This window comes from Tamandua tetradactyla, chromosome 2 (genome assembly GCF_023851605.1).
Source record: "Tamandua tetradactyla isolate mTamTet1 chromosome 2, mTamTet1.pri, whole genome shotgun sequence".
Taxonomy (NCBI): domain Eukaryota; kingdom Metazoa; phylum Chordata; class Mammalia; order Pilosa; family Myrmecophagidae; genus Tamandua; species Tamandua tetradactyla.
In genome coordinates, this window is record NC_135328.1 from 128,173,258 (window position 1) to 128,196,058 (window position 22,801).

Here is a 22,801-nt window from a genome sequence, read left to right on the forward strand (position 1 = left end):
GAGAGTAACAATGGCTACACCATGGTCACAAGATTTCTAAGAAAGTTCATCTGTGTTAGAATTGAGTTCTCCCTCCTCACGGTCGGGGCCCAGTCTGCACTGAGGCCTTCCCAGGTAGCTGTGGGGAGTGATGTGTTGAGGAAACTTGGTCCAGTGAACAGCATACCATGTTTAAGGAGGATGGGCCGTCAGGAGTCAGAGGGGATTTCATGGAGGACCTAACGGTTGAGAAGTTTCAGTTAAGCAGCCTAAGGAGATGACCTCACTTCCTTTGAGCTGCAGTCCAATGGAACATAGAACCCTGGTAACCAGGCACCTAGATTCCACAACAGCCCACCACCACACTCATTTAGCCAGAGACGGTCGACAGATCAACATGTTCTCATGTTGCATTTGTAGAGCACAAGTTTCTGGCATGAGAAAACCTAGGAAGGAGACATTTTTCAATAGATGCAGGCTTTGGCTGTACCCTCCACCTCGCCGCTGCTGTCGGTTGGTCAGGGAGTTCCCAAAGGTAAGTCAAAGTGGCCCAAGGTCAGACAATTCAGCAAATGCTGGCATTGTCATCCTTACTCTGCCATGCCATATCAGTCCGCCTTTCAGTGTGAGAAGGCATGACAAACAGGGTCATCCACGGCCAGGTTGGGAAACCTCATGGGCATTTTTTGTTCACACCTGAAGTCATGGATGGCTGTTGGGAAGGAAACGGGTGATGGTGAGGTAATCCCCATGCAACATGTTAATCCTTGGCCCAAGAGTTGCTCTCTCCTATCGATGTGGACTGCCAAGTGTGCAGACACCTGTCCCCCTGATCAGGGTAGCAGAGATGACATGCGGTGCCCCCCTGCGGTGATGACCACAAGGCCCCTTAACATGGGCCGGCAGGGTGATCAGGTGAGAACAGCGTGGTGGTTTTGCAACCCTGAGTCCTGAGGCAGCTGGGACAGGCCACAAGGCACTGATCCAACTGTGGTGTCTTCCCTTGGGTGCCAACCCATGGATTTGCAACCTGATTGGCACAAAGTCTCCCTGCCAAAGTCATGTGGGTTTCCACCCCTCGCCCATGCCAGCAACCTGTGAAGGCCTGCCCTTGGCCTCATGGAAAGTCACTTTTCATTCTTTTCTTATAACATCTGAGAATGGATGAAGATATTTATTTTTACTTCTGATAAGACTGTGAGCTCCTTCACATTTGGTTGCTTTTTCTCTTGTTACTGGTGGAAACCTGCTTGCCCTTGAGCAGTCAGTTGGATGGGACTTGCACACCTTCTCTACGCGTTAACCATCTTCACGCTCTCAAGGGTGATTTGGACTCAAATGGTTTGATGCTATGACAACAGTTCTGGTGGAAATTGTACACTCCCAAAACACACCTCCTTGACCTTCCAGGGCAGGGACAGTGGCCTGTTTTTGGGCATTCTGTTCCAGAAGTGAGTTGCCTTGAAGATAGGGCCTCTCCCTGCTGGCAGTTCTTAAAGGGATTCCTTTCTACGTCCATTTAAGTCATGCATCAAGGAACCTCTTCTGTGTGTCCTAATGGACTGGGCCCTCATCTAGTGATAACCCCTGTAGTTGAATGGGTGTGTCACACACACACAGGGAAAACTGAGTAGCTGGAGCCATGAAACCTCCATAAGTGTGCAGCAGTTCAATGGCCACAAACAGTCTCTTACCATGGTTGCTTCCCTGTTTTTTTCCTGGTCCAGCTGTGAACATGCTGTTCTTTGGCCAGAATGGTGTCAGGGGGGCTAATGGAATCCCTTTATTTTGATTTGATTTCCAGATGTCCAGTGCAAATTGGATCTCCATTCACATCAGGCCACCATTTGGGTTTGCTCTTTGTTGAGACTTCTGTTCAAGTCATCAGTCTATGGGGGTATTTCTCCCACCAGAGTCCTCCTGGCACTTGGCATATGCCTGAGCAGGGATCACCATGGTTGCAGGTTCTAAGAACTGGTTTTAAGGCAAAAGGCATTCAAATCTGGCTGTCGGTGTGACAACAAATGTACTTCACCATCTCGGTCTTCTCCATGCACTGCCTCTAAAGTGGGGAACAATGAGAGGGGAGCAGACCCTTCCCCTCCATGTCTGGAGCAGACCCTCCTCCAGAGGATTGAGGGAAGACCATAAAAGTCCAGTGTCTGTGGTTCTGGCTTTTGTCCTACAAAAAGTTGAGTCCCCCCTTGAAGTTTCCTCATCTCATGAATGGGGGTGGTTGGTGAGGATTCATGGGAGTAAAGCGCTTTCCACGCATTGCTGCACAGCTTCCACTGTTACTCAGCTCCCTGAAAGACAACAAGTCTTCATGACTTCATTATTCCTTCACCAGAATTTTTATTTGGAGTGTGGGACCTTTTTCTTCTAGATGGGGCAGAGGGGCCAGGGAAAGGCAGGTCTGCATTCACCCCAGAGCCCTGCACCTCTCCTGGGTTCCCAGCTCTGTGCTTAACCACTTGCTACTGTTCTTCCAGTCTCAGGGTGTAAACCTGTCACCAGTCCAGAGTGACCTGGAGGAGTACACCGGCAAGGTGGGAGCATGGGAGAATTTCCTGGAGCACATGATGGCAGCTGTTGAGGAGGGCAACCAGGCCGACGTATCCTTCCTCGTGTTCCATTACCGGCCCTTCTTTTCCACCCAACAAGTCCTGGACCGGATATCCAAAAGCTTGTTGAGCTCATGTTCATCCCCAATCTCACGAGAGCTCTGGCATGTATGAGCTGAATATCTAAGGGAGGTTATTGCAGCGTCTTGCCTCAGTTTCCTTCTTTTGATAATGGGGTCATAACAGGACAAACCTGCTGAGGTCAGAGTCAGAATGGCATGATGCAGACCTTGGAAAGTGCTTCCCCATGCCAGGCTCTCTGGAAAAGAAGCTCGGTGGGGGGGGCTTTTTAAACATCTAGAAATTTCTTTTCCACCTCAAGAGGCTCTGCTCCAAAGTGATCTTTGGAGTCCTGTATTCCCATTTGAAGCAGGTTTGAGTTTGCATCTAAGTGCATTCGGTCCTCAGTGAAGCCTGAGTCTGGAATGCTGGGGGCTGGCAGAGGAGCCCCAGGCCTGGCCAGTTATCTGGGAAGATGCAGCTCAGGGAGCATTCATATATCTTCATCAAAGATCTCTGAAGAATAATCTAAGCGCAAGCAATTTGAAAGGCACTTAGCCTACTTCATTGAAGAAAACTGCAAAGTGCTTGTGGCTTTGTATTTGCCTGAGTCAGGGGTCAACAGCAGTAGTAGACGTCATCAGTAGGGACGCAGCCAAGAAGGCACATGTGACACACCCATATCCCCACTAGGTATCACGATAGCTGCACTTTGCGTGACAGGGATGGAGGAGGCCAGGAATGCCTAAAAAAGTGAGTGAGGTCCGGGTGAGGAAAGGGGGCTCCTTCCTGACAGCCCAGGATGGGGAGTGGGGGCCGGTGCCAGGAGTGACTAGGCAGGTCCCTGAGTCCATCTCATGATTCCCACGGGAGTGCAGAAATCTGAACTCCATCCTCTGCAGGGTGACAGGACTCACAGAGACCCACTGGAGAGTTCCTGGGACACTGGGTGCAGAGTACTCCCTGGAGCTCAGAGCCCACTCTAGATACATCCAACTCTGCTACCCCTCCACCACGCCAACAGCGCACAGACAAGGATCAGGAGGTGTGGGGAGAATGCAGCTCACACATCCACCTCACTCCCCAGTCCTGTCAGCCTGGCTGCGGGTGGCTGCAGTGGGCTGTCCCCGTGCCCTTCAGGGACCATGACACTGGGAAGAGGAGACCCTCACATGGCTGGCAGAGAAGGGGGCATGACCTCAGGGCATGAATCCAGGCTGAGGTGACATATCGTCCAGGGGGACCTGAGGCAGGGGACATGCCCTGTTCCCTCATCAGACAGTTGATGAAGCTCCTTCTGTGTACAAGTGCAGTGCCATTGACTGAGCAGACACAACCTCTCCCTCTCCTCATGTCAGTTCTGTTCCAGTGGGAGGGTGCCCAGCAGAGACAGACAGAAATAGTCTGGCTGGCTGGTCTTGCCCAGGAGCCCCGCATTTCGGGGGTTGGCCACCAGAGGGCAGTGCGGTGGGAACGGCCATTCCTCACGCTGCGTCCCTGTCCACCCCCAGCATCTTCTCCTGCCTCCTGTTCACTTGGCTCCATGACTTTGCTGATGATTTCTGCGAGCCCCCGGACTTTCCAAGTCTCAAACAGCTGGTGGCCTTCACGCAGATGGCGCTGCCTGGGTCTGCCCTGAAGAGACAGGCTCAGGTCCTCCTCTCTGAGCTGGAGCCGTCAAGGCCCTGTGAGACCCAGATACAGGGTGAGGAGCATGGAGGTAGGGATGGGAGGGGTGTAGAGGGGGAAGTGGGGGTCATAGGGGCAGAATCCCTCTTTTGCCTGTGGGCAGGATGTCAAGAGGGGCATTGGCCCACTTCCCTGAGCACTTGCAATCTGGAAGACTTTGTGAGGGTGGCGTCCTTTGGGGAAGTGGTGCAGGTAGAGGAGGTACAGACTGCTCTGGGTTGAGAAAGGTCCACAGGAAGCCAGTTCTTTTATTGCATCTTCCACCTCTCAGGGCTCTTATGTGAGACCCAGAGTTTCAAACCACTGTAGTGCCCCCTCCAGGGCCAGTTCCATCGTTGGCAGCAGAAATCCTGTCAGCTGCAGAGGCAAAGATCCCTGTGACAGCGCCTCCAATGCCACCTACCGACGTGGAGCCACCGTGACCTCCAGAGCTCCTTCCACCTTCTCTGACAATCCTCACTCCACCTCTAGAGAGGGAGGCACCTCCAATACCACCTCCCTGGCCACCTCCAGAGGCTGCATCATCCCCAGATCAGGAACCGAAACTGGAGACATCGCCTGCTTTACCAGCAGAGCTGGTTGTGGCTCTGATGCCACCTCAGTTGCCACCTACAGACCAAAAACCTGTGGCTTCTCTGGATCTGGCATCTGCTGCCTCACCACCTGAGGCACCCACTGAGCAGCAGGAGGCAGACCAGGTGCCACCTGCAGTGCCGTCTGTTGAGCTGCAGTCAGCGCCAGCTGTCGCTCCACCAGAAGATCATTCTTGCTCCTCAGGTGGGTGCTGAGAGCAGGGGCTGAGGGAGTGGAAGGCCCCCATCTTGCAGTTCCCTCCCAGGCTGCTGGCAGAGCAGCTCACCCAGATGGACGTGGTGAGCAACTGGGCTCCTTAGGGGGGAATGCGGTGAACCGTTTCTTGCATCTGTTGTTTCTGAATTACCATTCCCAGACCTGCGGGAATATCAGATGTACAGCAGAGTCCAGGGCTACTTCAGCCATCTGTACCAGAGGCCTCCACATGCATCAGACATGATATGTCCTGGACATGAGGACAGGCTCCACACTAAGGTTCGGGATGTAGCAGCACCAGGGGACATGCATGTAGACGAGATTACAGAGAGTCACGCAGCTGTCAGGAGGTACACAACATGCTCCCTGGGTTGCGTCCTCGGCATGTGATGTTGGAATCCCTGTCCTGTGCTTGGCGGTGCTGAGGAAGGACTTGAGGAAAATGCAGCTCTCTCCTCTCTGCCAGTATAAGGGTCCTGGGTTTTGCAAATGCTGGGCACCCTCAAAGAGCAGAGAACCAAAGCCAGAAGCCCCTTCATGGCCCAAACCACAATGTCCACCTGCAAAGCTGCTGCTTAGAACATTGGGCAGTGGACAGTGGACAGTGGGCTCTGGGTTGGGTGGTGCAAGGCAGCGTGACACTCCTGCTCTCCCCAGGAGGTGTTCAGGAAGGTAGTAGCTTTCGATTGTGTGCATGCCATCTCGACCCTGCGCTCAGAGAAGGGTGAGGAGTACCTGGCACCCACCATCTGGGCCACCATCACCCAGATGCACCGTGTCTCCAACTGTGTTATAATCACCTGCCTGGGTGACCAGAGCACGAAAGCCTTGGGGAGGGCCAGGATCCTGGAGCACTGGATAGAGGTGGCCAGGGTACGCTGTGGGCGAGCAGGACCTCCCAGCTTCCTGGTTCTTGGGTGTCACTCTTGGCTTTGATCAGCTCTCAGGATTGGAATCTGTGGTCCAAGTCACTCCCTGGGCCCCAGCCCTGCATGTCTGCTGGCACAGTCCTTACCTTACCTGTCCAAGGAGTGGGGCACTCACTTCCTACCTGTTCTCTTTCCTCAGTTGGAGCTAAAGCCCTCCTCCCTGAGTTGTGTCATGGGCTGGGCACAGGCTGAACCCTTGGGATCTTTCTGCATGTCAGGGTCACCCAGAAGTGGAGATGCCAGCTCTTTCCCCCTTCTCAGCTCATTCCATTCTCATTCCCCAGGAGTGCCAAGTGCTCCAGTACTTTGCATCTCTGCATGAAATCCTGTCTGCTCTATGGTGCAACTCCATCCAGCAACTGACTCAGACATGGAAGGAAGCTTCCGGGTGGGCTGGCCCTCTCCACAGCAGCCACTGGGGGAACCAGGGATCTTGTGAAGGGCAGGGCATTGTCCCCCAGTGGCCTTAGCCCTACTGGATGGTAGCACCTCCTTTGGCTGACAATGGCATGGGTGTGGGGTCTGAGTCTCCATGTGACCTCAGCAGTCCTACCTGCAAATAGAGTGGCTGACCTGCCAAGTAATAGCCAAATCATGGGGAAATATTTTGAGGGTTTTCTCCAAGGCACTGCATTGCTTTACCCAATCAAAATCAAAAGGAGGTAGGAAGGCGTCTCATTTGACATGGGAAATGGGCCCATATGCTATGGAGGGTTTATCATCACTCAGTTTCTAACCCATTCATCCAGGCCACTGAATGAATCCCTGAAGTCTGAAATCAAATGGATTTGCACTCACACCCATTCTTATCATCCCCCAAATATTCTGTTCTTTCTCCTCCCCAAAGGGACAGCATTTGTCACTTGGAAATGATGAGTAAAACCTCCCTGGAAAGAGAAATTCCAGGCCAGGTAAAGTGGAGGCAGGTGGTGGTGCCATGGTGGGAATATTCCTTGAAAAATTACAGGCCAGTCTTGTGTAGACTAAGAGGGAGAGAGATTTGTTTGGCTGGGCACTGCTCAGGGGTAGTTCAGGGGCAGCAGGCACTGGTCCTCAGGTATGGGAGAAGGAGCTGGGCCATTTCAGGAACAGATGGTAAATGGAAGGGGTTAGCCAGTGTCCTTCTCAGCAGTAGGACTATCCTCCTATTGCCACATGGGCAGTGACATATGCCCCAGTTTGGGATGAGAATTGTTTGGAGGATTTCTGAAATTATGTCCATTGCTCTGTGGACATAGAGAGTTCTGGCTAGAGGGAATTTCCTAAGGGGCCCTTGGTGAGGACATGCATTTGGCATGGCCTTGGGCAGCGATGGGGATCAGAGACTCCAGTGGGCTGGGGATGGCAGGACTGGACAACCACAGCTCCAGAGCCAGCTTCTCATTCTCCCTGCATGGCTTATCCTACTGGGTTGTCAGCCACAAATCATGAGGGTGGGAAAATCACCCTGGGCAATGGTGCTGATGGGCTGATTTGACTTCAGCTCGGACCAAGCTCAGCAGGGCCAACCACTCCTCGGACTCCCAGCAGGACCAGGGGCAAGTGACAGCCCTGTGGGGCCTCTGTTCCTTATGTGGAAATGCTGTGAGACCACGCTGTGCTGCCTTCCTCACATGGGAGCCCATAGGGGTTCAGAGAGCACCGGAATGTGGTTGAGCTTTCCTCTGGTTCTGATGGGAGAAGGCACTGGAGAGAGCACCCAGACAACATTATGGAACACTCAGTTGTCTGGGGCACATTTCATGCCTACACTTTGCACATGACACAGGAAACTCCGGGTGGCCAGCCCACTTGATCAATGTCACACCACAGGGAGTGCTGATCCTTGGCTGCATCCCAGTCAGGGCTGGCGATTGGTGACAGCAACATTTCTGTCAGTTGACACCTCCAGGCTGTCCAAACCCCAGTCAGGCAGGTGGGCTGATGGTTTCCCTGACCTTGTCCACCCTGGCAGGAGGGGAGCTCTACAGCATCCAGTAGGGAGGTGATAGCAAGGAGAGAGCAAGAGAGGCCACTGTGGGAGAGAGTGAGGGTGCCTGAGGACACTGAGGGTCAGGGTGGGGTTGGCATCCATGACTGTACAGGGCTCACTCCTTCTTGCATCACTGCTTTCTGTGCCTTTGAGCCTGGGAAGCCTCCATTAGATGTGCCATGGTCTGGACCCTGAGATGGAGGCTTGACCAGGTAGTATATAGGAGGCCCTGATTGTTCGCAGTCAAAGGAAGGCCTTGGCAGGGCCCAGTTGAAGGTGGATCTGGGCGAGATGGTTGTGCAACCTCATAGAGTTTTGTGATTTGCCGAGAGCCATCACTGGGAGGTGACTAGCAGTGCTCTTGCGGTCCAAGGGGTTGGAGGGGAACTCGGTAGGAAGTTGCTGAGAGCCCCAGATATGGGCAGGGTGAGGTCTGGGTGGGAGAAGGGGACTGAGGGAAAGAGACTTCAGGGTGGGGGCCTTGGGTGGGTTTCAGTGGGGTTGGGCACTCTATCCCACACCTGATGCCACTGTTTGCCCCCAGCCCACATTCCCCACCTGTGGACGCTCCTGTCAGATATGGCTTCCCTTCAGTTAGCTCCCACGGACTCTTGGGAAGTGAGTAGGACTTGGGGCCAGGAAGGGGGTGTTGAGTCCCATCAGCATAGAGGAGAGATCCCCTCCCTGAGCCCTGTGCTCTTAGCCCAGGAACCAGCTCATCCATAGGAGCCCTGGGAGCTAAGGCACCATGTCCTCTTCCAGTCATGGAAGCAAGGGGTTCCCAGAAGTCATAGGCCTTGTCCCTCTCCCACATCCCCTCCTGGCTGAGCTGGGCACAGGCTGTGCCTCAGGTGTGGGCATGGGGAGAAAGTGGAGTCAGCCCTTCCGTGGTAAGACTGCTGCTGAGTCCCTCCCTGCCTGACCCGCAGTCTCCCCATTTGCATTCAGAGTGGGTTAGGCTGGAAGATCCCTATACCAGGGCCCCGTGTTCTGGTGCCCAGATTCCTGATTAGGTCTGAGCCCTGCGAGGGCTGGCCTGGCCCTGGTGGCCCCTCCCAATAGTGCATAGGAGAGGGTGAGGGGGCTGGTCAGGGCCTTTTGGAGCCTCTGCTGATGGACCTGACTTTGTGTCTTGCAGGGGAGTTTGATAAGTTACCAAATGGGACTGAAGGTGAGAAGTTGGGGGCATCACTGAAGGGTTGAGGTGCAGGAGAGAGGGTCTGAGAATCACAGGGCATGACGTCCTATTGCTCCATCCACCTTCAGTTTCTCACCAGGAGAGTTTGTCTCAGACAGACAAGGTAGAACTTCCCCCATGGGGGTTGGGGAGGTGCTGGCATCCAGGACATTTCCCTGCAGGAGGGTCTGTGAGAATCCTGGGCTGAGACCAGGCTGGCCTTGGATGAGAGTGCAGGGAAAGAAGCGGTTCCTGTGACCAAATCCACAGACCCCAGCTGCAGCCCTGATCCCACCCAGCAAGGCCACCCTGGCCTCTTCTCCATCTTCTTCCTTCTGCCCCAGGAATACAAGGTCATTTCCAGGATCGAGTGCCTCCAAGAGGGATGCACCTACATCCACTTTTGGCCCATGGAGGAATTTAAGGCCGGGTTTGGGGCTGTGGATCATCAACGCAGCGAGTTGAGTGGTAAGGCCAGGGCAGAAGGTAGCAGCAGCAAGGCCCCCCCCCCCATGAGCTGCGGCTTTCTGTAGCCTCACAGCAGCCCTCTGCCCTGTAGCTACCATCTGTCTTGTGAGCGGGAGCCCCTGGCCCTGTTGGCCAGCAACACACTCGATGCACCAAACCTCCCAGATGTTGTCAAGCCTTGGAGTGCAAGGTGAGTTCCCTTTCCAGGCCAGCAGATGCAGCTGCCTCAGGGCTCAGTGTCTTTTCAAACTCAGCATCGCCTCTGGGTGTCTGCACTTTAGTATTGGGGACCCTTCTCTCCTGACCAGCCCTGTGACAGCATCATGCCCCCATCGTTCTGGGCCTGGGTGTTCCACGATGGAAATCGGAGATGCTGAGAGACCTCTCTGTTGCCTGCGGTTCAGATCTCCCATGGCCTGCAAGAGCCCTTGGCAGGGTGGCCCAAGCGCTGAGGGAAGTATGCACAGGAGGGAGCAGATGGGTCCCTGGCACCAGCCCCAGCTTAGGCGCCCTTCTATCCAGCCCCCAGGAACTCAGCGCTGAGCCCAACTGCAGCAGGGCCTCCCTATCCAGTGTCCAGCTCCAGCTTGGGCGTGACCTCAGCAGTGGAGTCGCAGCTGTCTCACTCCCCAGACTTGAGGCTGATGTCTCCCAGTCTGACCTGGAAATGAGTGTGGGCCTCATCCCCAAATACCCTGATGGCCAGGAGATGCAGGTGTTTGCCGATTTTTTTCAAATTTATTTTTATTTATTTTATTTTATTTTTGTTTTATTGTTATTTTTCAATTTGTTAATTAAAAAATTTTAACATACAAAATAAAACGTTAACATAATCAGTAATTCACGTAATCATTAATTGCATATTCATCAGTTCTTAGAACATTTGCATCCATTGAGAAAAAGAAATAAAAAGACAATAGAAAAAGAAATAAAAGGAAAACAGAAAAAAAAACACAATTATACCTACCATACCCCTTACCCCTCGCTTTCAATGATCACTAGCATTTCAAACTAAATTTATTTTAACATTTGTTCCCCCTATTATTTATTTTTATTCCATATGTTCTACTCATCTGTTGACAAGATAGATAAAAGGAGCATAAGACACAGGTTTTCACAATCACACAGTCACACTGTGAAAGCTACACCATTATACAATCATCATCAAGAAACATGGCTACTGGAACACAGCTCTACATTTTCAGGCAGTTCCCTCCAGCCTCTCCATTACATCTTGAATAATAAGGTGATATCTACTCAATGCATAAGAATAACCTCCAGGATAACCTCTCCACTCTGTTTGGAATCTCTCAGCCATTGACACTTTGTCTCATTTCACTCTTCCCCCTTTTGGTGGAGAAGGTTTTCTTAATCCCTTGATGCTGAGTCTCAGGTCATTCTAGGATTTCTGTCCCACGTTGTCAGGAAGGTCACACCCCTGGAAGTCATGACCCACGTAGACAGGGGAGGGTGGTGAGATGGCTTGTTGTGTTGGCTGGAGAGAGACCTGCCCATTTTGGGGGAAGAAAATGAAGAAGAGACCCCACTCCACCCTTCTTCACAGGAAGAAGAAGGGGCTCAAATGGTCAAGGGGCTGCTTCTAAGTGGCCCTGATGCCTGTCGGCCTTAGGGTCACCCTGCCTGTCTCCAGCTGGCCAGGTGGCTTAGCCATCCCCAGGGAGACTAGGCCAGTCCAGGCAGCCACTTCCCTCCCACCAGTGACCTGGAGCCTCCCAGCCCCAGGCAAGTTCCAGCCCTGAGCCTTTCCTCCTGCCTCGCATGACCCTGCCCCCTGACAGGCTCACCCACACTCCAGATCTTATACTGCCTCCTTGCCCCCCAAAATAAAAGATGTAATTTTAGATGAATTTTGAAGTGCATGATGGTATTTTGTTTTCACACTATTGTCAAAACCTTCCGGGGCATGTTAGCCTGCAGTGTAGGGGCGACTTCCCACTAATATAAAACACTGAGTTAGAGTAAAGCCAGGACTAGCTCACAATTTTGCATCCTAGTTATCAGAGTAGAGAAGATGACAGGGATCCTAATGCCTTTGCCTTCCTTTATGCTCATTCTTTTAGTGTAATCATAAGGGAATTTCCTTAGCAGGTGTGGACATTTTAGGCACATACAGGAAAAAATGTCTAATTCTTGGCTATTAGAGGAAGTTGTTCCCAATTTAATGAATTCCCCAGCAGAATATTCCTTTACAATGATAGTTTCACTTGCTGGCTAAGTAGGGCTCTTAGAGAGGTTTTGCACAGGTTTGACTGCTTGATCTTTTGCTAATACTTTAATTGCATTGGTTATTTCTCAATGTTCTTCCAAGGATTTCAGGATTTTGGATCCTGATTTTTTATTTATTTATTCATTTTTTAGTTAACATAGCTGTCACATTTGGTTTGGCCTCTGTCTCCCCCCACCTCTCATATTTTTTTAGTTCATAATTTCCAGAACTGACTGCCTTCCACCTCTCTTTAATTATCTGTCTTATTTAGTGTTCCTGCAAGCTTGTTATTAAACAGGAGGTGGAAATCTGTACACTCCTACTTCACTGCACCTTCAATTCTTTTGTTTTTGTAATATGTGCTCCATTTCCACCACCATTTCAGGTAGTTCCGTTACATACATACTTAAAGGGAGGTTTGTACAGTTAATCAATCCAGTGTCCTCTCCTTACAGCAAACAAGCAGGCCTCCCCAGGATTACTCCTGCTGGACCCTACCCTCTCTAATGCTGTGGACCCAAGAAACAAAGGAGCACTGAGCATCTGTGATTCTCTGCTGTTCTTAGTTTCAGTTCCCTTAGATTTGATTTTGAGGTCAGGGAGGATATTGGGGCTGGGTCCGATGGGCTAATATTTAAAGGATAGGGGGGCTGGGCCAGAGGTCGAGCTTGTGGAATGGAGGAGAGAAGGCAGAAAGGGTTTTTAGGAGCATTGCCAGAAACACAGAAAAGCAGTCAGCACAGTTGAGGGGAGAAAACTAAAGCAGCCAGTGGAAGCACAAGCTTTTTATTCATTTTGCTGAACTAGGAGCTATTTGTCAAAATATCTTATTTAGCAAATAATTTTAATTTGGGGGTGGTTAAAGTTTCTCCTTGAGATAATTCAATTTAACTTGACCAAAACATCCCCACAGGGGCTAAGTAATTTGGGGTTATTACAGTGCACCCCTTTCTTTTAGAAAGGAGCGAGAACTAGGACCAAAATCAGAAAACGTCAAGTGAGAAGCCATCCTTCGCACATGTGCTTCCCCAGACTTGACTACCTGATTATTTTTCATAATAGCACCAGAAGAACCGGAGAGAAATAGTAGTGAATTCTTTTACCTGATGGCCAGAAAATTCCATACCAGTGGGCCCGGCAAGATTTTAGCTTCACAACCAGATTTGACATTACCTGCAACTCGGAGGGAGTTCAAAGATCCTAGAGGGGCTAGCCAAGGCGGTCAGATGTTAAACAGGAGAAGATGGAATACAAAGAATCCCTGCTGGTACCAAGCCCTTCCCTGAGCTGCCATCCTGGCATCATCCCGGTGTTCACCTTTGAGACCCACTCTTCGCATGCCCACTGAGTCCTTAGCATTGGAGTTAGTTTTTGATTGCTGTGTAAGAAATTACCACCTGATTTCAAACAACACAAACTGATGACCTCAGGGTTTCTGCAGGTCAGAAGTCTGAGCAGAGTGGTCATGTACTCTGCTCAGGGTGTCACGAAAGAGATCAATGGAGTCTTTAGTAGGGAAGCTCCCACACCTTCTCAGGCTGTTGGTAGACCCGTTTTCTGGTGGTTAGACAACTGACATCTTCCTTGTGTTGCTACTTGTTGACCAAATTATGCTTTCAGCCCCTAGAGACCACTCTCAGAGCCTTGGCACTTGGTCCTCTCTATAAGACCTCTCCCATCTCCAAGCTGTGACTTCACGAAGGGTCCAGTCCCCTTTCCAGGCTCGCCTGATCAGGTCAAGCCTACCCCAGACATTCTCCATATTGATGAACTCCATGTCAACCGAGTAGACACCTACTCATGGTAGTGACATCCCATCCAGTCATAAGTTTTGTGTGCAGTAAAGGGCAGGAGACCATACAAGGATCAATCACCAAAGGATGGAAATAACGATGCCATATTAGATTTCTGTCTCTGACAGTATTTATAAGGAATACCTTCTGGTGTGCCAAAAAGTGGATGTCAAGAGGCTGGGGCAAAGCATTGCTGGGATTATTTAAGGAAAATGGGACAAATGTATTTTGCTGAACAGAAAAGTTGTTAGAAGAACAACAAAAAAGCAGTAATAAGATCTTTAGGCTAACCTTAATCTGATGAGAGGCTCTCTGAGGAGTGTTTCTTAGGAGCTCATTGAAGAAGCCTTCAGGGTTGGATTCACACACAAACTGAAAGGGCAGGTGAAACCTCCAATTACCAACCCCCCTTAGCACTGAGGTGACCTCTTTCACCTGTTTGGAAAAGTTTTCATTTCTTTTGCATGAACTCTCACCTCCTCATGTTTATTCAGAAAAAGCTTACTTCACGGCAAGAAAAGTAGGTTTCCTTTGTCTCTGCAGTTCCTGCCTTGGCCAGTCTTGGTGGGTTCTAGCCACACAGAGCATTCTAAGCCTCTATATAAGACCAAGCATTTTTGGCCGACAGATGCCCTGCTTAACCCTCCCCCTTAGGCCTGCCTTCCCCCAGACAGATTCACCCACAGCCTCTCCCCCAATCTGTCACCTCTTTTGCCGGCCTTCTCCAGGCAGTAGAAAAGTCCAGACTCTATTTTGTTCATGGAGCTGATCTAAAGTTTCCTCCAGTCTCCTTATTAGTCAATGAAGCAATAAACCCTTTCTCTTCTCAAAATACGCAGTGACTAAAAGTGGCTTCAGTGCACATCAGGCTGATGAGCTCACTTTTGGCAACAGTACAGTTCCAGAAAGTGCAGCCATGGCTGGCTGAGAGCATTAGGGAGTACTTACCTACATGAAAAGTGAAAAGGGTCGGGGGAGCCATGTATTTGGGATTACTTCACCACCCCTCCTGTCCCAAGGTAAATTCCTCGAGGGCAAATCAGTGTCCCCACCCTCTCCCTAGGACCCACCACAGCACAGTTCTTAGTCTGCACAAAGTAAAATCTCAAGAAATACCTGTTTAATGAATAATAAGATGCATAAATGAAATAGCACTTTGAGACATTATTTCGGCTTCAATTGCATTATGATTTAGACAAAACATCAAACCTAGGTTCTTTCTGAGGAGTGGTGTGTTCATGAACCTGCTCCTTCAATCTTCTCATTGTTCTTATACTGCCAAAGAAAGGATTTGTCATGCATTTCAAAGGTTAAAGACCTCCCCTTTCAAAGGATGGTTTGTACCTGATCGTGCTTTCCTCCTTTCTCTCTCCTATTTCTCTTATTGTCCTAGCCCTCTGAGACTGACCATGCATGAGAATTCCCGAGTGCAGAGCACCTGGAGGCCTGAGTTAGGGATTCTGGGTCAGCAGTGTTCATGGTCCAACTCCCAGGACCAGGGACAGGGCGGCAGGCGCAGGGCCTTCCTGCAGTGCCTGACTGAGCCCACATCTGTTAGCTGCCCTCTCACCCCCCCAGGACCCTCTCGGCACCCCCCTGCAGCCCGCTCCCCCTCCCACCTGCCCCCCCCCCAGCGCCCCCAGAATCCCCCGCGTCTCCCCTGCAGGGGGCGCCATTGTCAAGGTGGCCTCGGTCCGGAGGCTCCGCAGAGGCGCCGCCATGGCAGCCGTGGCCCCCGCTGAGGCCGCGCTCCTGGGGACTGCCCAGGGGCCTCTCACGGGGGCCTGACGGAGCAGAGACCGGCCCCGGGGCAGGAGGCGGGCAGCGCCGGAGAGGCCGGAGACCCCGCGCCATGGCGGGAGTCTGGGGGCAGCGCCGTGGGGGGGGCCCAGCGGGCCGGGGGCGGTTTGGGGGTCACAGCTGGTCCCCCAGGGCTCAGGGGCTGGGGGTGGCGGTGGTCGGAGTTGTTGGGGTCCCTGCTGTGGGCTTTTTCGGTTGAGAAGGTGTTTTCTAATGCGGGTGTTTTTGTGGGCCCCATTGTTTTTGTTTTTTTTGTTTTACATGGGCAGGCACCGGGAATCGAACCCCGTCTTCTGGCATGGCAGGCGAGGATTCTAGCCTGCTGAGCCACCGTGGTCCACCCCCATTGTTTTAAAAAGCAAAGATTGGACATTCCTAATTTCTAACTGTCTCTTACAAATTTATCAAAAAAGGATGAACACATCAATGAGATAAAGAAACCTGGCAGAAGGAAACCTATCAGTAAAGAAGAATTTGCCCTAACCAGTAAATCCCAAAGAATGCATGAATGATCCAAGGACAAGTGAAAGCCAAAATGAGGTAACATTATTTTACTTACTGACTGAAGTAAAGAAAAATCAATGATCACTGGAGATGTTGTGAATACAGTAAACAAAGATGCTCCCAGGTACATAGGTCTGTGATAGATGCTTTTGGTGGTCTCTTGAGGGAAAGCAGCAGAGTGTATGAATCTAATAGGTTTACTACCTCTTCTAATGAAAAATGTCCTCCCAGATACATCCCTAATATTCCATTTTGCTGTTCATTTCAGTATTGCTTTAGATTAACACAAAAGGATCGGAAACCTAAATACACACTAGGGAGGAAATTTGTATATAAGTTTTCTTAAGATGGAATGTTATGAAAGTGTATTCAAAAGAGATGTCTTTCTCAAACTATTCTAATGTGTAAGAACATACACATACTAGTAATATTTAGGTGAATTTTGGGCCATAAACAGCCGGATTCAAATTGGAAATCTTAGATGTTTTAAATGACATAATAGTAAATACTAGGTCCACATGTAAATTTATCTTATTTATTAATCAAAACATATTGAAAAATAAGAAACTAAGTATTCATTGTAGATGTATTCAATGATGGGATTGTGGGTTATTTTTAGTTTCTGCTTTTTGTTTCATGGATAAAGTATCTGTAGTGCTCAGAGAATGCATTTGTGAAGTGAAAAAGATCTATCTTTAGAAACATAATTCAACAAAATTGAGGTTAATTTTAACCCCAAAATACCACACTACCCTGGCTTGAATTTATTTTTCTTTGCATAAGAAATATCTGAAACCCATTGTACTTTTTAATTATTATTTTTGTATCAAATAAACATTTTTTGCTTTAGTCTCACACACAAGGTAAAAGTTTAAAATATTAATTACCATCTATTTTCAGCACCCCTGAAGTAATGACATTCCTTTGTTCTTCCTCATGCAAAAACATTTTTTATATTTGTACGTTTAGTCACTATCATTATACACTCTAGGCATTCCGAGATTATACCATCTCAGTCTTTATCATCTATATTTCTTTCTGATTTCATTTGTGCCCCAGTCCTTCTCCCTCTATCATTCTCACATTCAGCTTCATTCAGTGTTTTAACATAATTGTATTACAGTTAGGTAGTATTGTGCTGTCCATTTCTGAGTTTTTACATTCAGTCCTGTTGCACAATCTGTATCCATTCAGCTCCAATTACCCATTATCTTAGCCTATTTCTATCTTGTAATGGTCTCTGTTACCAATGAAATTCTCCAAGTTTATTCAGTAATGTCAGTTCATATCAGTGAGACCATACAGTTTTTGTCCTTTTGTTTCTGGCTAATCCCACTCAGCATAATGTCCTCAATTTATTCTGTCTTACAGCTGCATAATATTCCATCGTATGTATATACCACAGTTTGTTTAGTCACTCATCTGTTGATGGACATTTTGGCTGTTTCCATCTCATTGCAATTGTAAAGAATGCTGCTATAAACATTAGTGTGCAAATGTCTGTTTGTGTCCTTGCCTGCATGTCCTCTGAGTAGATACCTAGCACTGGTATTGCTGGCTCATAGGGGAATTCTATATTTGGCTTTTTGAGGAACCACCAAACTGCCTTCTACAGCAGTTATACCATTTGACATTCCCACCAACATTGGATAAGTGTACCTCTTTCTCCACATCCTCTCCAGCATTTGTCATTTTCTGTTTTATTGATAATGGCCATTCTGGTGGGTGTGAGATGATATCTCATTGTGGTTTTGATTTGCATCTCCCTAATAGCCAGGGAAGTTGAGCATCTCTTCATGTGCCTTTTAGCCATTTGTATTTCCTCTTCTGAGAAGTATCTGTTCAAGTCTTTTGCCCATTTTGTGATTGGGTTGCCTGTCTTTTTGTTGCTGACTTGAGCAATCTCTATAAATTCTGGATACTAGACCTTTATCTGATATATCATTTCCAAATATTGCTTCCCATTGTGTAGGCTTTTTACTTTCTTGATGAAATTCTTTGATGTGCAAAAGTGTTTAATTTTGAGAAGTTCCCATTTCTTTCTTTCTTTCTTCAGTGCTCTTGCTTTGGGTGTAAGGTCTAGAAAACCACCTCCTAGTATACAATTTATAAGATATTTCCCTACATTTTCTTCTAACAGTTTTGTAGTCTTAGATCTAATGTTTAGGTGTTCATGCATTTTGAGTTAATTTTTGTATTGCTTGTGAGATATGGATCCTCTTTCTTTTGCTTATGGATATCCAGTTCTCTAGGCAACATTCACTTATTTTCTTTAAATGTTTTTTATTTTAAAATGTAACATATATACAAAGCAAAGAGAAAAGAAAAGCAATAATTTTTGAAGCACGCTTCAACAAGCAGTTACAGAACAGATCCCAAAGGTCAAATAATTATAAATAGGAGGTACTAATAAGCAGAAATATTATTTTAGGATATGTAAACCCAGGAATATATCTGGGATTCCTATTGGTGATAAAGTCACAGATACTGCTAATACTATTGAGGTTTATTGCCCATGTTTTATATTTCAATTAGGGGTTAGTGAAAATAAAGATGCAATTTTTATTCCATTCAAATTCATGGATACCCTGAATCCTTGGATCTCTTAGGGATGGGCCCCTAGGTTAAGAATACATGAATTAAAATTTAAAAGCAGGTTTTCTTTAATATCAGCAAGAACAACAGGCAATCTTGATATTCATTTCCATTATTGCTTAGAGACACAAGGTAGAGAATACAATGATCACTTGTGTAAATTTTGTATTTATAAAGAATGGAATTACAATTAATGTTTTACTGCATTTGACTCCTACACTGATATATGTAACATATTTTACATATATGTTAATAATTTTATTGTGAACAACTTCCATGACAAGTCAATACTGAACAACAAAAAGCATAAAAGTTCTATAAAATGAGACTATCTTGTCCTTATACATCAAACTAAAAAATGGTTTATGATCATGATTATGAATCATGATACTGAATTCTCTCTGAATTCATAATTAATTAAATTCTATGTATATTGAATTTTAGAAGAAAAAGACTACCTTTTTAGAAGAATATATTTGGCAGATGTAGTTAAATAATCAAATTTAACTATAACTAGCTCTTTTAAATATATGTAATCAGAGTTAACTGATTAGCCATTTGATGTGTGTAGACATCAACAAAATAACATTTCTTTTGAAACACAAATCCTGATTCTAAGCCCTTGTAACCTAGATGGCTGATATAAGTACTATAGTAATTCACATTGCTTATGGTTGAGTTAAAAGTAAATCATTATCCTTTACATCTAATGGGAATTAAGATTACTAAAATCAGCACTCAAAATATGAGGGTATTTCACTAAAATTTCACTCAAAAATCAAAATTAAAAGAATCAAGATTCTTACAATTTGAAACAAATAATATTAGATGTGTAAATTAATTAATTTTTAAAATGCTCTTGGATGTCCAAATCTGTATCTTAACTCTAATTAATTTAATTGGGTTTAATAGTAAGCTATAACTTAACAATAGAAGAACACAAGTTTATCCCACCTAGTTACTTTGCAGCTCAATTCAATTAAGTCATTTTCAAACTTAAGAAGGCTGGAAGGCAGATTATATTCCAATGGGGAGGTCAGTCTTTTCAAGTGTAATAAACCAACACAAAATTTTGATCCCATCTCTTCCAATTATCGAGTACCAATCCGTAAACCCTAGGAATAAAGCAGTATTACAGATGTAACTACAAAATTTGCTATCTTTTGGCTGCATTTCATTAAAATTATATAAAAGAAACTTATAACAATAATAAAAAAATTAAAAGTTTGGTATTTTGTATGGAACCAGGTCCCAACAAGTACGAAGTCTTAACAATATACAATTATTTTAAGTCACAAAGGAAAGCAAATGGCCTCAAAGACTATTTCTAAAATGTCTGTTCTCATTCACTAGAATGCAAACTATTTTCACTAACACTCTGGGAAGAAAAAAGTCACCTAACTGTGAAAAAGATCTTTGCTGGTGGCTTTAAAAACGACACTTAAGAGCATCACCTAAGAGATTATTTTGAGCATTATGGGAAAATTGAAATGATTGAAATCATGACTAACCAAAGCAGTGGCAAGAAGAGAGGCATCTTCTTTTTCAAGAATCATAACTCTGTGGATAAGACTATAATTAAGAAATACCATAATTTGAATGGCCACAACTGTGAAGTAAGGAAAGGCCTGTCTAAGAAAGAGATGGCCAATGCTTCATCCAGCCAAAGAGGTGAGATGGTTCTGGAGACTTTGGTGGTGGTCGTGAAGGTGGTTGTGGTGGGAATGACAACTGTGGTCGTGGAAGAAACTTCAGTGGTCATGGTGGCTTTGGTGGCAGCTGAGGTGGTGGTGGATGTGGTGGCAGTGGGAACAACTGTCATGGGTTTAGTAATGATGGAAGCAATTTTGGACGTGGCGGAAGCTACAATGATCTGGGCAATTACAACAGTCAGTCTTCAAATTTTGGACCCATGAAGAGAGGAAACTTTGGAGGCAGAAGTTCTGGTCCTTTTGGTAGTGGAGGTGAATACTTTGCGAAACCATGAAACCAAGGTGGCTGTGGTGGTTCCAGCAGCAGCAGTAGCTACAGCAGTGGCAGAAAAAACATTTCCAGGAAACAAAGCTTAGCAGGAGAGAAAATCCAGAGAAGTGACAGGGAAGCCACATGTTACAATGGATTGTGAACTCAGCCAAGCACAGTGGTGGCAGGGCCTAGCTGCTACGAAGAAGACATGTTTAGAAAGTACTCATGTGTATGGGTAAAAAAAATGCACAAGGACTGTATTTGTGACTAATTGTATAACAGGCTATTTTAGTTTCTGTTCTGTGGAAAGTGTAAAGCATTTCAGCAAAGGGTTTTAATGTAGATTTTTTTTTTGCATCCATGCTGTTGATTGCTAAATGTAATAGTCTGATCATGATGCTGAATAAATATGGCATTTTTAAAACATGCTGTGTAAAGTTAGTCTACTCTGAAGCCATCTTGATAAACTGCCCCAACAGTGTGAAGTTAGACTTCCTTCAGGGTGATGTCAGGTTCCATTCAAAATTCATTTATTATCTTAGAAGACTGCTCATGTGCAGAGAAGCCTTTTTGTCTTCAGAAACCTTGGTGTAGTTGAATTGACAGTTATTGTGTTATGACCTGGAGTTCATCAGTAAAAAGGGTCACCCAATCAAACTTACAGAATTTCATTTGGTTATAAAAATGATTGTTGGCATATCCTGTGCAGTATATCTAAACTGAATAACGTACCAGTTAAAGTTATAGATAGGAAATAAACCTATTGTATCATCCATTATCACATGTAATGAATGAACAATACAGTATCCCCTTTAAAAAAAAGCAGTCTCAGTGGAGAAAAAATTTGAAGGGATATACATTTAAAAATCACACACAATATTCTAAATTAACAAACTAGGTGCTTTAGGAGCAAATATGATGTGTTTATTTTTAAATGCACAAATATATATACCTACATCTAATATATAAATAACAGATTTTTTTTGTAATGTACTTCTTGTACAGTCTTTGTAAATTACTAATCAGTATTTAAATTTATGTACAGCAATGCACATTCCTAAAATGATGACTGCAGAAACAAGGTCGGGAAAGTGTACTGCGTTGGCATCACCATTTCTCCTGCCTTCAGTTTCTGAGCTTTTCGCACGTCTCCCCCAGGGCCATGTTGGGGCAGAGCATTTGGAGGCTCACGACCTCTGTGTCCACAGGAGCCACCATGAGGAGGGGCCTGGGAAGAATTTGCCATTTTCAGTAGAAAACAAGTGGTGGTTACTAGTTATGATGACTTTGTACTTTGGATCTAGATTTCCTGCATGTTTCTTTATAGTACGAAGCCAGTTGCTTAAGAAATAAGAATATTTTAGTTTTATTCATGATACAGCTATGACGAGGAGCATTTTTAAAAGCACAGTCCTGAAATAGGGCTCAAACTCTGTTAAACGCATAGCATGTTGGATATGTTTATAAATAAACTTACTACATGAACCAAAAAAAAAAATTATGACCTTAAGAAACTCAAAGAACTAAGAATTTTGTAAGGAGTTTAGGCAAACTATTCGCATTCAGATGATTAAATTCATTATTGCAAAGTCTTACATATAACTCAGTATAACAAACCTATCATTTATTAAATACTTGAAGACTGCTTTTAGTACTTATGGGAGGAAAGTCTTCAAATATTTTTATGGGTAGAAGTTCTGAGATGGTTTACCTTATACTTTCCTTGATCACAGCCACACAGAGTACTCTCCATGGTATAGCTTCTCTGTACTCCTATTTCTCTCCATACTACATCATGGGCTGTTGACTCTTCAGATTTTTCTACTATGAAACTACAGCTGCTCATGCAAAATGCTGGTGCAATATGACTCGGTATCTTAGGCAAAGTCTGTAAAGATAATAACTATGAAAGTAAAATTTCTTTTCATTTTAAAAAATGCAATAAAACCACAGAGCAGGGCCAAATATAAGATGGGCTAAAGATATGAATAGGCATTTTTCTGAAGAGCAAATACAGATGGCTTAAAGCAAATTGAAAAGCAATTTTTTTTGAAGAGAAAATTCAACTTCACTCATATCTCTAATTGAAGTCTGATCTTTATCAGTTTCTTTGACAATTGCTGTATGGAGTAATGCTGAGTTTCACATTTACTCTAACCCTGAGTCTTAGGCATCACTAGGTATCCAAAGGTCCATGGAGATACCAGGGTATACACATAGAGCACAGCATCTCTGAATCTAGAAATAACACTTACAACTCAAGAATAACTTACTGCCCCAATTTTCTTAT

At 46.2% G+C, this 22,801-nt stretch overlaps 1 pseudogene; it reads left to right on the top strand.

Annotated features, from left to right (window-relative positions):
• The first annotated feature begins 21,673 nt into the window (after positions 1-21,673).
• Positions 21,674-21,864, top strand: LOC143662083 (cytochrome c oxidase subunit 7C, mitochondrial pseudogene; annotated as a pseudogene).
• The last annotated feature ends 937 nt before the right edge of the window (positions 21,865-22,801 follow it).